This window comes from Tasmannia lanceolata, unplaced genomic scaffold, assembly GCF_043159265.1.
Source record: "Tasmannia lanceolata isolate RefF3 unplaced genomic scaffold, GAP_Taslan_0.1 ptg000005l, whole genome shotgun sequence".
NCBI lineage: Eukaryota > Viridiplantae > Streptophyta > Magnoliopsida > Canellales > Winteraceae > Tasmannia > Tasmannia lanceolata.
In genome coordinates this window covers 21232359-21245968 of record NW_027518682.1, presented here as the reverse complement: position 1 = coordinate 21245968, position 13610 = coordinate 21232359, and the positions used below count along the sequence as shown (strand labels likewise).

The 13610-nt window shown below is 39.2% G+C and overlaps 1 long non-coding RNA gene across 1 annotated transcript; it reads right to left on the bottom strand.

Annotated features, from left to right (window-relative positions):
• Positions 1 to 10193: 10193 nt before the first annotated feature.
• LOC143876839 (uncharacterized) lies at positions 10194 to 11315 on the bottom strand. Its single transcript, XR_013250483.1, has 2 exons — positions 10896 to 11315; positions 10194 to 10639 (listed from the first exon to the last, which is right to left on the bottom strand). It is a non-coding gene; the product is annotated as an uncharacterized LOC143876839 (long non-coding RNA).
• Positions 11316 to 13610: the final 2295 nt, after the last annotated feature.

Sequence of the window (13610 nt, the reverse complement as noted above, 5' to 3'; positions counted from 1 at the left end):
TAATAAAATATTCAATAACTTAGCTGTTCTCAGCCAAAAGAGAAGTGATAAATAAAAAAATATTACTTTAAAGGTAATGATTGACGTTGGGTTGCGAATTTGTCAGGAAGGACAACATACGGGGACTCTGATAAATATTAGAAAGGTATTGGGGCCTTTTTTCCACCCGATTTTGAAGAATCACCCGTGTTTGATGATTGTTTTAAACAGTAGTCGAAATCCGTAATTTCTCGAAACTATTACCTACATTCCGTACCTTTCTCCTTGGTGGCTGCATGTCAAAGTCACCACCATTTCAGTGTCTGAGATTACATCGAATGAAATTGCATCGAATATTCCTCGCAATAAAATAAAATAAAGTGATTAGTTCTAGTTTCCTTATTGGCATGGGGTTTTCATCGTGGGAGAATTTATATAGCGGCCGACCGTGAAAACAACAAGCGCAGAGTGTCAAAACTCTGCCCCTTGATTTTTTATCCTGGTCAAACCCCATTTTTTGACTTCCCACTTAGATAAAAAAAACAAAGGGCAGAGTTTTGACACTCTGCCCTTGCTGTTTTCACGGTCGGCCACCATATAATTTCTCTTCATTGTGGTATATCTTTCATTCAATGCACATTTTTTTCCCAATATCTCTCTCCTTTTCTTCATTAAGTCTTTTAGGACATGTTTGGAAATTATGAAAAAGAAATTCATGGAATATTTCTTTACGGAAAAATTGCCAATGGGGGACATCAAAGTACGAGAATTGCCAACTGGGGACACACTTTTGAAAAATTGTTAAAGAGGGTTGATAACCTCCTTTTGAGAGTTTGATAACCCCTTTAGAGACTTGATAACCCCCGTTTCATCCCTCTCTAACAATTTTTCAAAAGTGTGTCCCCCGTTGGCAATTCTCATATTTTGATATCCCCCATTGGCAATTTTTCCTTTGTTTACCAAAGGTAAGAGAGAGAAGAGAGTACTGGTGAGAAAGGGATTTGAGAAGGGGTGCAACTCGGGTTCAGTTTTCCCAACCTTGGTTGAGTTCGGGTGGAGTTCGGGTTGAGGGTTTGGGCAACCCGACCCAAGTGAAACCCGAGATTTTTTTATCAATTTTTTTGTAAGCTTAAAAACTCGGGTCGGATCGGGTTCAGTTTGTAAAAAAGGGTTCCTCGTGTCAGGTCGGTTGGCCTCAACCCGACCCGAGTAGCACCCCTAGTTAGAAAATAGAGAATAATGTTCAAAAGGGTTTTTTGTTTTCCCCCTTTTTCTGAGTCTCATCATCACATGCTCCCCTTCCGGCCTTACCCATCAGACCCTCAAATCTCTCCTTTTTTTTTATATATATATTTTTTTAATATATTCTGCCCCTCTTATGTAAACAAGTATTCCATGAATTTTTTTTTCATAGTTAGGCAAATAAGGGGGGATATAATTGTCATTATATGACTAAGTGAGGACAGTTTATAGTTTTTCTCTCTTCGGAACACTAGAAATTAAAGAGGCGTGTCAGAATTCTTTCCTCTGTTGACCACACTGTGAGGATTACGACCCCCTTTGGAGCCTAGTTATGGTTCCCTCACCAGCTTTTCCGCGTATTTCTTGCGAATTACTCGGACGAAATTACCCTCCATCTGTCTGGGCCCACATGAAATCAACGGTCGGTTGTTGTAAGGACGGTGATTAAAAGCCATCCATTGAGGCCAAATCTAAATACGTGTTCGATGCTTGATTCAGGGTTTAGGAATTGAGGATAATCCAACGGTGGAGATTTTTTGGGTTATAGTTACCTAAGTCCCCTACCAAAGTTGTTCCTTGTTTATAGCGCAAGACTTTTTCCTTCCTGAACAAATACTGAAATTGAAAATTTTGGTCCAATTAACTACAGGCACGCCCTTGTTTTGATAAGCAGCAGCAGTCCGGAAATTGTAAGTGTCTTTGACAACTACCTAGAAAATTGTAAATAAAGTGGGGTGGCATTAGACAAGATAGGGAGTTGGAATCTCATTTTTTTAGGAAATTTCTTTTAAGATGAATATTAGATTTTTTTTTTTTTAAAGAAAAATATACCTGTAAGACACAATCGAATTCTGCCATTAACTCTTGATTATCTTTCTACCTGTTTGATTCCATCCTTTTTCTATCTCTTTTTGTCATAGAGGGAAGCTACTTTTTTCTATGTTTAGATCTTTTAGGCTTTTAGGCTTTCAAACTTTCAAAACTTTGTCGCTCTTTACTAATCTTCCTCAGTGATCACTCCAACTATGTTTAGATCTTTTAAGCTTAGTGTTTGTCGCACATATGTGCTGAGCCTTGGTTCTTCCCCTCTCGCATGTTCTGAGTTAGGGATGGTTTTGTGCTTTTATTGTATCATCTTTCTCTTTATCTAATAAATCGGTAGGGGTTCCAGTTAAACCCCAGTTTAACCGAAAAAAAAAGAGACTACGGCCAACCACGAGTCAGATGCCACTTTATTGTAATATAATCTTTCAAGCCAACCATGATCAATACAACACGTACAAGATGAAAATATTAAACAAAAAAAAAGCCACCAATGAATACCTGAGTCTATCAAGATTGCCTACATTCATGGGTAAGAAACTATATATCTTCCACTATGAGCAGCAAGCACAAGATAATAGAAGGAGATAATTATCAACCCCTTAGCTCGACCTTACACACTCAATGCTCATAGCTAGATCAAACCAAAGAGCATTCAGTGTCCAAGTGAAACTACCTATTACTTCTCATACATTCAAGCTCTTTCTTCATTATCTCACTCTTCGTGACTAACAATTTTAACCTCTCTCTCTCTCTCTCTCTCTCTCTCTATATATATATATATATATATATATATATATATATATATATATACTAGTCCAACTAAGAAAGTTTCAAGAGACAACTCCTACGGTTTCCAACACATCAAAATCTCCTCTTTGACCGATATTAAAATAAGGAAACCTTTAACAGAAAAGAAACTCTTAGCCAAATTAGGATGGCCCTCTCGGCCTCTCCAGTAGGATGTGGGAAATAATCCCAATAAATTTAAATTAATTCTTCAATTTATTAAGGGAAATGATATCAGCACGATCATGTTTTAATAATTGCACAAGCTTGTCTTGTCTTTTTTAATTCGCCTGTGAGAGCTTTTTGGGAACTGTAATAACCTTTGACAGCTCTTTAAATAATAAATTAAAGATAATAAGAGTGCTGATATGATTCCCCTTTATTAAATCTAAAATATTTTTTAAACTTAAAGCAATTCGAAATTAAATTCTTTATCTTCTTGGTCGACTGGTTGAGTCTCCATATTGACTCGGCCAAACAATTGATCGAGTCTCAATTCTAGGTTTAAACATGACCCAGTGGAGAACCGTCATAAGCCAAAAACAACTTTTTGATCGGACGATCCTAATTGTTTGATCAAGAGCCAAATTCAAGAGAATATAAGCAATGGCCCATTTGAATATTTGATGGCCAAACATTCTGGGCAATGAGATCCAAGGCGGTACTTAACAACTTGGAATCCTCCACATTGAACTTGAAAAGTGAACATGGTTGAGCGAAACAAGGAATAGAGCAGTCCTCTTCTTTGAACGAACCTCTCTTCTTAGACCCCCATAGTCTAACGACCAGAAAAGACTTAGATAATCAATGAATGAAAATTTGTCCACATTTTCAAACTCTAGTTCTGTTATGATCTAAATTAGTCCACATTTGAGGCTGTAGTTAGGTTTTTTACCAACCAACACAAGGCAGGTTTACTTTCCATAAACAGAGTTTTCCATGGGTTGCTTGGAAAGTGGAGTAAGGTGGCTTCGACATGACCCGCTTGTGTAATCTGGGCAGTTGGATGGCAGATTGGGAATTCAAAATTGGCAGATGGCATCGTTATGTTTGGTTTACGTATCCGGAACTGTTCAGAATAGAAGAAACACAGAGCATTTCAACGTTTTACATTTTCTAATCAATCTGGGGGCGTCATAAGAAGACTCCTAGTAGGAAAACAAATAATTAACCATAGTTTCAAAACTCTCGTGCCTTGACTCTACAAGTCGACTCCCGTTTATCTTGGTTGTATTCTTGTCCACTCTGCATTTTCCTACGAGCCAATCAAAAGTACTTTTGACTCTCTTGAGTTATACCGAGTCAACAAGGCATTCAGCTTGGTATTCCTAATGTTCGAGTTAAATAATTAAGTATTTTATACCGAGTCAACAGCCACAGGCTCACTTTGCAGCAGATTTTGTCTTATTTATTTAATTCATGCAAGCTGTGAAATGCCTTTATGTGATGGTCCCTAGCAAATCCTTCTTTTTAATATTGTTGAAAGACCAAAGTACCCTCAACCCCAAACCAGCTGACCAACTTCCCAGGTATAAAAAACCAACGGCAACTTCCCAGGTATAAAAAACCAACGGCTGCTTGGTCAAACTTTGACAAAATACGCAGGGAAGGTATGGTTTGCTTTGCGTTCCCGGGAAAGCAAATCCCTGGAAAACAACCTTTTTTTTCCTTGACAAGACAGAATTCTGGTGGTCACTTGCTTTCACGAGAAAGTAATAAGCCTAGGTGGAAAATGTCAAATAATGATATGGAAATTGCCAACAATGATGTGGAAATGTCTCTTTTCTCACAAATGTGGGAAACTAAATCCCACTATTTTGGTCAAATTTGCTTTCTCGGGAAAACTAGTGAAAAAAGGTGGGCAAGCAGTTTCTCGGGAAACCTTTTTCTACACAGTTCCTGCGCACGTGAACAGGCACATGAAACCTTTTCCTACACAGTTTCCCTGGATTTCTTTTCCTAATGCCATGTCAGATTCCCGGGAAACATTTTCTTTTCCTTTCCCGATAAAACAAGTGAACAGAGCCTAAGAGCATATCTCACTTTCAGTTAGCCCCCATCGAAGGACGACCCATGCATGACATGAGCAACATGAATCATGTAAATAATTTTACATGATTACCAATAGCTTATCTTTTGCCTAAAAAATTGTTTAATTTTTTTCTAATTTAATTTTTTCCTAGGAATAAATAAAGATTAGACTGTAAAAATGCATTTGCTAACATGAAGGTTTTATGTTCTAATACTTGTTCACATAAACTAATAGTTCATGATTACTGAATGATAAAATAGATAGAAAAAAATCAATACATTTTAGGCAGAGGCAAGGTAATTATTAAACTTGAGCGGGTTTTACTTTTTTTTGAGAGAAACTTCAATAAAATGATTTTTGGTCCATTTTTTCTAAAAATATATACTTTTATGAATTATGACTAATATTTTTTTAGACCCAATACTCTGACCTTAGTTCCCATATATTAGATCAAGCAAGGTTGCTTGAAGCATTACACCCTAGGTATCTAGTTTGGAATACCTAGTTTGCTGCCTCCAGCTCCTATATATAGAGATACACTAGGGTTAATGACTGGTTAATGAACTCTAGCCCATGTAGGCCCACTACATTGGTCCATTATCTTATTGGGCTTATATTAGAACATACATGGGTTATATTATATACCCAAAACCATATCCTACAGCAGTCATGAAAGTTTTTCCCATGGAATATTTGTTTATCAAGTGGTGGGAGAGAGGCAAGGAGCCAAGGAGGGAAGTAGGAGAACGAGAGAATTGAGAGGGCAAGACTGAGGAGAAGGTGGGAAGTGGCTGAAAAACAGGGAAAAGAAAATCATTCCTTGATTAGTCATCTAATAATTTGATGCGAGTCCCTTCATTTTGCTTTTATGCTAGGTCCAGCCTGGCCATGTGGAGGGCATTAAATTAAAAGAAAAAAAAGGGTCATCTCCATGCATTTCAAAGGAAAATCTGACATAACATAGGAAGAAAAGGCCACATTAATTGACTTCAGAGGAGACTAGTGGGAGATACTTCTTCGGTTCTAATGCTTAACATGTGATCTTGATATTTTTTCCCCCTAGAGTGTCCAATATTTGCTCTAGAAAGTGTTGGTTAGGCAGGCCCTCCTGAGAAGAGATGAGTTCATGTGTTCTGATATCATCCCTCCTCTTTTTTGGTGGATAGCTGTTGTCCTCGCTCATGGGATAATAATACAGACAAAAGCAAATATGTTACCCTACGAGAAAAAAAGGACATGATGTGAATGTTGAGAGAAAAATCATTCTTTACTGACTCAATTCTCCCGTGTTCATTTCCTTTCTTCACATGGGATTATTTTATAGAAGGGAAACACCTACCTTTTTGTTCGTTCCTCCCCTATGGTATTGAATATTTCTTAAAACTAGAAAGCTTATCAAATAGCTGATCAAAGGGATGTTTTATTGAAAGTGGGTAGTACAAGTTAGTGGGTAGCTTTCTTTTCAGATTGGGATAGCACTGTTTGGAGTAGTGGCTAGTAATTATTTATAGGGTTGTAATTATTTATAGGATTGTTTATGGGCTATAGACTGACTTTAAAAACCTAGCTTAATTGGGCTATAATTTGGGTTTTGGCTCAATAGGATCGTTGGTGTATTCTAGATGGTGAATTTGTACTGTGTACGTACCTGAATGTCCTATGACAGACTTTTGTCAGTTAAATGTAGATCATTGGCCATGTTCATCTATATTGTTCCATATGGTTGACATAATCTTCTATTTGGGACGCAAAGTCTGGGTTACGATCCATTACAAATCGGATGGTCTATAAGAGTGTCCTAGGTCCTACTTACCTTGTACATTGAGGATTATAGTTAGGGGAAGGAAGAGGAAAGACGGTCTAAGAGAAACAGAGGAGAATTGTCATCGATCCATTGAAAGTCAAGGTTTTAAATTTTGATTTCTGTCTGAAATCGAAATCCATATGATCCGAAACAGTAATTTATTTCGATTGAAAATTTGAAATTTAGATCGAAATTTCGTTCCCTCCGAAATTCGGCCGAAATTTAAGGGATTTTCACCAAAAAATCTGGACTTTTATAATTGTTTAATATTATCCTGAAATTTTAGCCGAAATTATCGAAATTTCAGAGATTTTGGTTGAAATAAATTACACGATGAAATAGCCGTTCAATTTTGTTTAGTGGATTTCGCCCCAAATTTCGGAATTTCTGTTTCGTTGAGGACCGAGGACCGAAACGCTTTCCGAAACCGAAATTTAAAACCTTGATTGAAACAAAATGTGAAAAAAAAAAGAATTTTGTTTGTCCATTTAAATATGGGTTTTAAATATTAGGAAAGGCAAATGATTTCAGCGCTCCAATGTTTTGATAAACATGCGCTCCACTTGTTTGTCATGTAGTATTTAACAGCTTTAAGAGCTTTTTGAGAAACGTAATATTCCTCTGACAGCCCTTTAAATACTACACGTACATGACAAAAGTTGGAGTGCATATTTATCAAAACATTGGATCGCAGAAATCATTTCCCATTAGGAAAATATCACTTGTGAATAGATATCAATAAACAAAAATTTGATGGGCATTTTCATACACTGGCACTATCCAATCGAACCTAAGATGCTCCATCCGATTTTGGGATACATCTGGGACATTATCCAAAATGATTTCAGACCTTAGGACTATATCCAATGGACACAATTGTCCAAATGTTAGACGCAAATCCTGACCATTAACGTTCAGATGCTTTGGATCCATCGGAGCGCCTGTGTCCATAGACACCCTAACAATGCTCTTGCATGTAAATGAAAAACAAAGTGACGGCCACCTGTGCCCCATCCGATTTTGGGATACATCTGGGACATGATCCAAAATAATTTCAGACCTTAGGACATAGATCCAATGGACACAATTGTCCAAATGTTAGACGCAAATCCTGACCATTAACGTTCAGATGCTTTGGATCCATCGGAGCGCCTGTGTCCATAGACACCCTGACAATGCTCTTGCATGTAAATGAAAAACAAAGTGACGGCCACCTGTGCCACGCGTAGGCCAACCGTAAAAAACGGGGAACACGTGAGTAGGAGTGTTAAAGTATAAAAGATTAAATAGCACCATCTCCAAAAGCTTAAGGTGTTAGGAGTAATTGGTTGTTTCATAATTCTCTCCAATAATTAGTGCCTTTCATCTGCATTAGGTGGGGCCCAAAGCCTCGATGCTCATTGTCACAAAACTCAGTTGAATACCGTACCTTTTAACCTAATTGTCAAAGCCCAGTTGTTAGGCTTGGCTTCCCCTCTTTTTTATTGGCTTTGGCCCCATCAAGGAACATGGATTTTTGGTCCAAGGAGGTCAATAAGAACCAGCCCTAACTCCACAGGGTCATCATCAACTACTCGCTGGAGCTTCTCATCATCAACAACTCGCCCGAGGTTTGCTACATCAGTTAGTTAAGCAAGTGTTCACTTCCAGGCCATCGCAATCCCTAAGAACCAACGAGAATCTACTTGAGAAAACCCAAGGTCAAAGGGAGAAACCTCGAACATATATCTCGCACCGTATAGCTTAAGAAATTTTGAGAAATTATCACAGCCCAACCTCAAACCACAGCCATATTTTCTTTGTTAATCTTTCTTCTCTTTGTTATGGCAATGCTTCGCAACCATGCTATTTTTTCCCATTGAATATTAGCTTACGAAATGGTGAAGGAAGATGAGAGAGGGCGAGAGAGCTGCGAATGAATGAGTGATGGCACTAAGTCACTCCACTCAAATACAATATTTTTTTAAGCCACTTCTCACCCTCTCCTTTTTTTTTTTTTTTTGATCGGTAATTTGGGGTTAGGCAGACCCCCACCAGATATATTGAAAAGAAAAAATAAAAATTACAAACAGATATAAATGGCTCCCGAGGAGTCCTCTAACAAAATATTTTGGAATTCATCAGGAAATACAGAATGAGAGATTGGGAATCCTTTCATAGGGCAGTTGCTTTTGGATAGATAATCAGCTGCTCTATTCCCTTCTCACCCTCTCCTCTACAACCCGTGATGGCACTAAGTCCTAATTTAGTCAGTCAACCCACACATTGCACACACAAAAGCGACTAGGAGCACATGCACAACGCAATTTTTTTTAGGGAAGTGATATATCCGCACCCTTTTGTTTACTTGGGACACTCAACTCCTATGACTAGAGAGGGGCTGATGTACTTCACGTTGGAAGGATTCACCGGGCCTCTCATTGCCAAATGCACTGGAGCTGCCTGCCCCATTTATAGAAAAGGGGCGAATTTATCATTTCCCTATTTTTAATGTGGTTCGACCAACTCTTGCCTACGACCATTTCTATTGCCTTTACACACAGAGCTCACTCCCTTGGCATAAGCCTTTACATTAAAGCTCATACCCACACACTCACCCTCATTGGGTCATTGCCCTGATTACATGGGGTGTAGACTTACTTAGTGGCCTATTTTACAACTACTCACAAGCCATATTGGCCAATTTACAACTGCCCAAAGGCCATGTTCTCGTGATGTTATAGGCCACAAGCCACCTTGTGGCATAACTGCCTGTTGTCATGCCCTTGCTTCCACAAGCTACCTTGCAAAGCTTCGGGACATGTCTGGCTGTCATGCCCTTCCACACATGGACTTTACCGTGCCATGGCATCATGCCCATGGTCTTCTCACTGATAGCTTCTTGGCTTATCTCGATATGCCCTCTTCGCTATTGGCAAGGGTGCAAGGTGGCACTGCAAGCCAAAGCCCACACCGCAGTGTTATGGGGTGTCAGTAGCTGAGTTGGAAACGGAATATGGAACCGAACAAATAGCCTCTTCACACATTAGCAATCTTAGTTCCTAATTTTTGGCTTATTTTTTCTTAAACGGCAAAACTGCCCCCTCTGTGCCACATGGCATGCAGTTCCACTCAGTTTTCTTGCAGCACTCCCTTCCTTACTCCTCTCTCATCACTGGAAGAATTAATATTCCATGGAAAAAAAAATTCATGGTTCCCAAACATGGCTTCTATTTTCCATTTTCTGTGGAAAGTACAATGGTGCCATCAAAATGACTCGGTTGTCAATAGGCCTTGCAGGGGATGATTATTGGGGGCCTCTGTGGGCGAAATTCTATGGGCCTTAATAGGTCCAATCCAAGATGGATAGAGAATAGTGGACTTGGCCTACCAATTAGACTTGTATAATTGGGTCAAAGCCCATTTTAGTGAATCGAACTTCATGGCCGTAAGCATTTATGATTATAACAGACGCATTTTCTCCATCCCACTTACATTGAATTTTTTTGTTTTGATTTATCAAGACGATCAAACTTCCAGAAAATGTGCTTTTAATTACTGAGCTCTTTGTTTTTACTTTTCTTTTTCTATTTTGTCAGATTTTCGTTCAAGCTTACATACGTTTATATACAAAATATTAAACATTTTCACCCGTCAGTTTGATAATAAAAAAAAAAGGCTATCAAATAGGAAAAATTAAAATGGATGGAAATGCCAAAAATCATATGTGGCAATACCTTGTACAGAGGGATTGAGCCTCTAGCTCAATTGTAAAAGCTTTGCTCTTTGACCTCATGGTCGGTGGTTCCTTCCCAATGCATTTTTTTGACTTTCCAGATTAACCAATTTCCTCCGTTTAAGCTAATCATCCTTAATAAGTTACTTGCCTCCATCTTTGATTCAGTGATAAATAATAACCAACAACCAAAGCTTTGATACCAGTTTGTTGGAGAAACACGGATAAACCGCAGCGGATAAATTTCCCCCTTTATCTGCGAATCAAGAATATAGCCATGAACAAGAAAACACAAAGCACAGAAATAGCAATCCACCACACAAATCAAGAACACCCGATTTTAACGTGGAAACCCTCCGATGTGAATGGAAACAACCACGGGACAAATTCCGAAAGAAATCCACTATGAAAAGAGAAATACAAAGTTTTTCTTCTCAAATCTTCCCAAAAACTTGAGGCATATACCAAGAATAGAAGATAAACAATAAAATCTTGGAGGAAATACGGGTTACCTCAAAAACCCCACCCCTTGCAAGAGAATGTTTTCCACCTCAAAGAACCAAGCTTGAGAGATTCTTCTTCTCTAAGAACCACCCCAAAATCCTAGGTTTTGGCTCCTTCTTCTTCTTCTTCTTCTTCTTCTTCAAGCTTCAATGGAATTAGAGTTCCAAACCCTCTTTAGGATTTTTGCCCCAAAACAAACCCTAGATGCCCGAGAGAAAAACCCCTTTTCTCCTCTCCTCACGTTTTTGTTTTTGTTTTTCACTGTTGTGAAAATGCCCCCACCGGCTCTCTCTCCTTTAATTAAGAGATTAGTGGGTGGGTTGAGGCCACATGGGAATGGACCCCACAACCAGTACCAACAAAAACACTCAGATGATCTCAGTCGCAAAACTAGTACTGCTAAAATTGTGGGATGGTGTAACCTAATCTTAGCATACCTCAGTCGCAACTGGTTCAGCTAAAATGGTGGGTTGATGTAACAAAATTTTAGAGTCAAGATCTCACTCTTATTACCATAACCAAAAAACTCAAATATCTTTTGCATTAAAACTGGGCACGTCATATCATCAATCAGATATGAACAGATATGTGATCTAACGACCCAGTATCTCGTTTTGACAGAAATAGCCACAAAAGAGAAGCAGAAATCAATCCACATAAATCCCATAGCCTTTTCTTCTTCTTTTTTACAATTTTTGAACAAGGGGAAATTGATAAAACAAGAAGAGAATAAAACAGCCAAATGAAGAGAGAACTGACATGTGTTGATGCCCACTCCCAGTTTGTGGACGAGACACCCCTTTCCTTTTCTCAAACTACTACAATGGCTTAATTGATTTAAAATAGCAATGCAACCAATAACAAAAATCGTAAAATAAAGACAAGGGATGCATATATATCACAACAAGGGGGTGTATAAATCCAAATCACAAGGTGAGATGAGAGTGCATGGTTGGGACGGCCATGGGCATGAGGGGAACAGAAAAATAAGTTCCCCTTATAATCCTCGACTGTATTGATTCATCAGACTCGTTCAGATCCCTTACCAAAGAAGACAAGAAGGATTTAAGCCTCTTAAACATGCAAGAGCAGTGCAATCTCAGTGAACGAATCCGAAATCGTCTGAAAACTCAGTGAAGAAAAAACCCGGTCCGACGCTATCCAAGATGGATTGACGGAGTTTTCCGACTCTTCACTCTCATCTTTTACCTTACGGGCATTGAGACTTTGCGTCGGAAAGGCCACCGGAAGGTCATATTCCTTCAGAGTGTGCGTCAGAACTGGGAGCGTTTTCTCCGTTTCTTCGGTTTTCTATTTGTTGGTAGAAAGAGTGAGAGTGAATGATATAAGAGGTTTTCTATTTGTTGGTAGAAAGAGTGAGAGTGAATGATATAAGAGAGATTGACTCCAGAGGCAATACATTGAAGGTTAATTAGAGAAAATATGGAAGGAAGGTGGTGTACCATGACATTGTTAACGCAATATGAGACCCATGTTGCTTCTGGACCTGTATGGGGAGATTGTTGGCGTCCCACACAAAAGCAATATAGTCAGAAAATTGAATGGATGTGGATGGAATAAAACTTGGCTCCAGACAGGTTTGGAGGAAGTTCCTCTAGACCCCTTGCTAATAGTGTAACAGCAAGGGGTGTGGAAATATCAATTCCTTTTGAAAATAAAAAGTAGCCAGGGATTTGATATCAATTCCTTTTGTTCATGTGGATGGGCATATTAGGACTTGGGCACCCTCCCCTTTTAGTGGTGAGTTCTACTCGCATTTCTATAAAAAGTAGTTGTTCTCAACTTCTCATAGTTGTTTCGACTTCACATATGAGTAATGCTAGGGAAACCGAGAGTACAACCGAAAAGGGGACCGAACAAATGGGTTCTCGCCACAATATCACAAGTGACGTGTGCAGCCTTAGATTTAGGAAAATCAATAAAAACAGATTTTTTTTGTGCACACATGGCATATTCTCATTGCAGGTCCCTTGCTAGGTGGTACTCTCGGTCTCCATATCATTTTCCTTACATTAATTGGACATTGACTGCTTGCAATTTCTATTCCCAACAGTTCATCTAGAGGCAACCAAGTCGACAGTCATAATCAACTCAATTGCATGGTTTTTTCCCCACCCATCATCATGGTGCTCCAAGCCCACATGATGACCGTTCACTCGATCAAGGGCTACTCAGGGGTGCAACTCGGGTCGGGTTGGATCGGGTTGAGGCCAACCCTAACCCAGCCCGAGATAGCATCCCCTCAACCCTAACCCAACCTAACCCGAACATCGCGTGGTTGAGTGCCTCTAAGTCTCTCAACCCTAACCTAACCCATCTAACCTAAAATAGGGTCAGAATGAGTCGGATTGACCTGCTGGGTTCGGGTTGATCCTGACCCAGGTTGCACCCTGCCAGTGACTTCGATTGTACCAAATGGCGAGTTGGTGATTGTACATAAATGACGACACTATGGCATCTGAGCGGTAGTTTTGCCATTTGAGGAAGAAAAAACCCAAAAAAGGGAGATGAATGTTTCGCCCCCTGTTGGATTCTGCGCCCCACTGTCACAGTGAATTGCAGACTTTAACGCTTTTTGACGTTAAAACACGTGAACAGTGGGGCGCATAATCCTACAAGGGGGGCGAAACAATCATGGCCCCAAAAAAATTGGAAACACGATTGTTAACTTGTAAAGTTGTGAAGAGGCTATTTGTACAGTA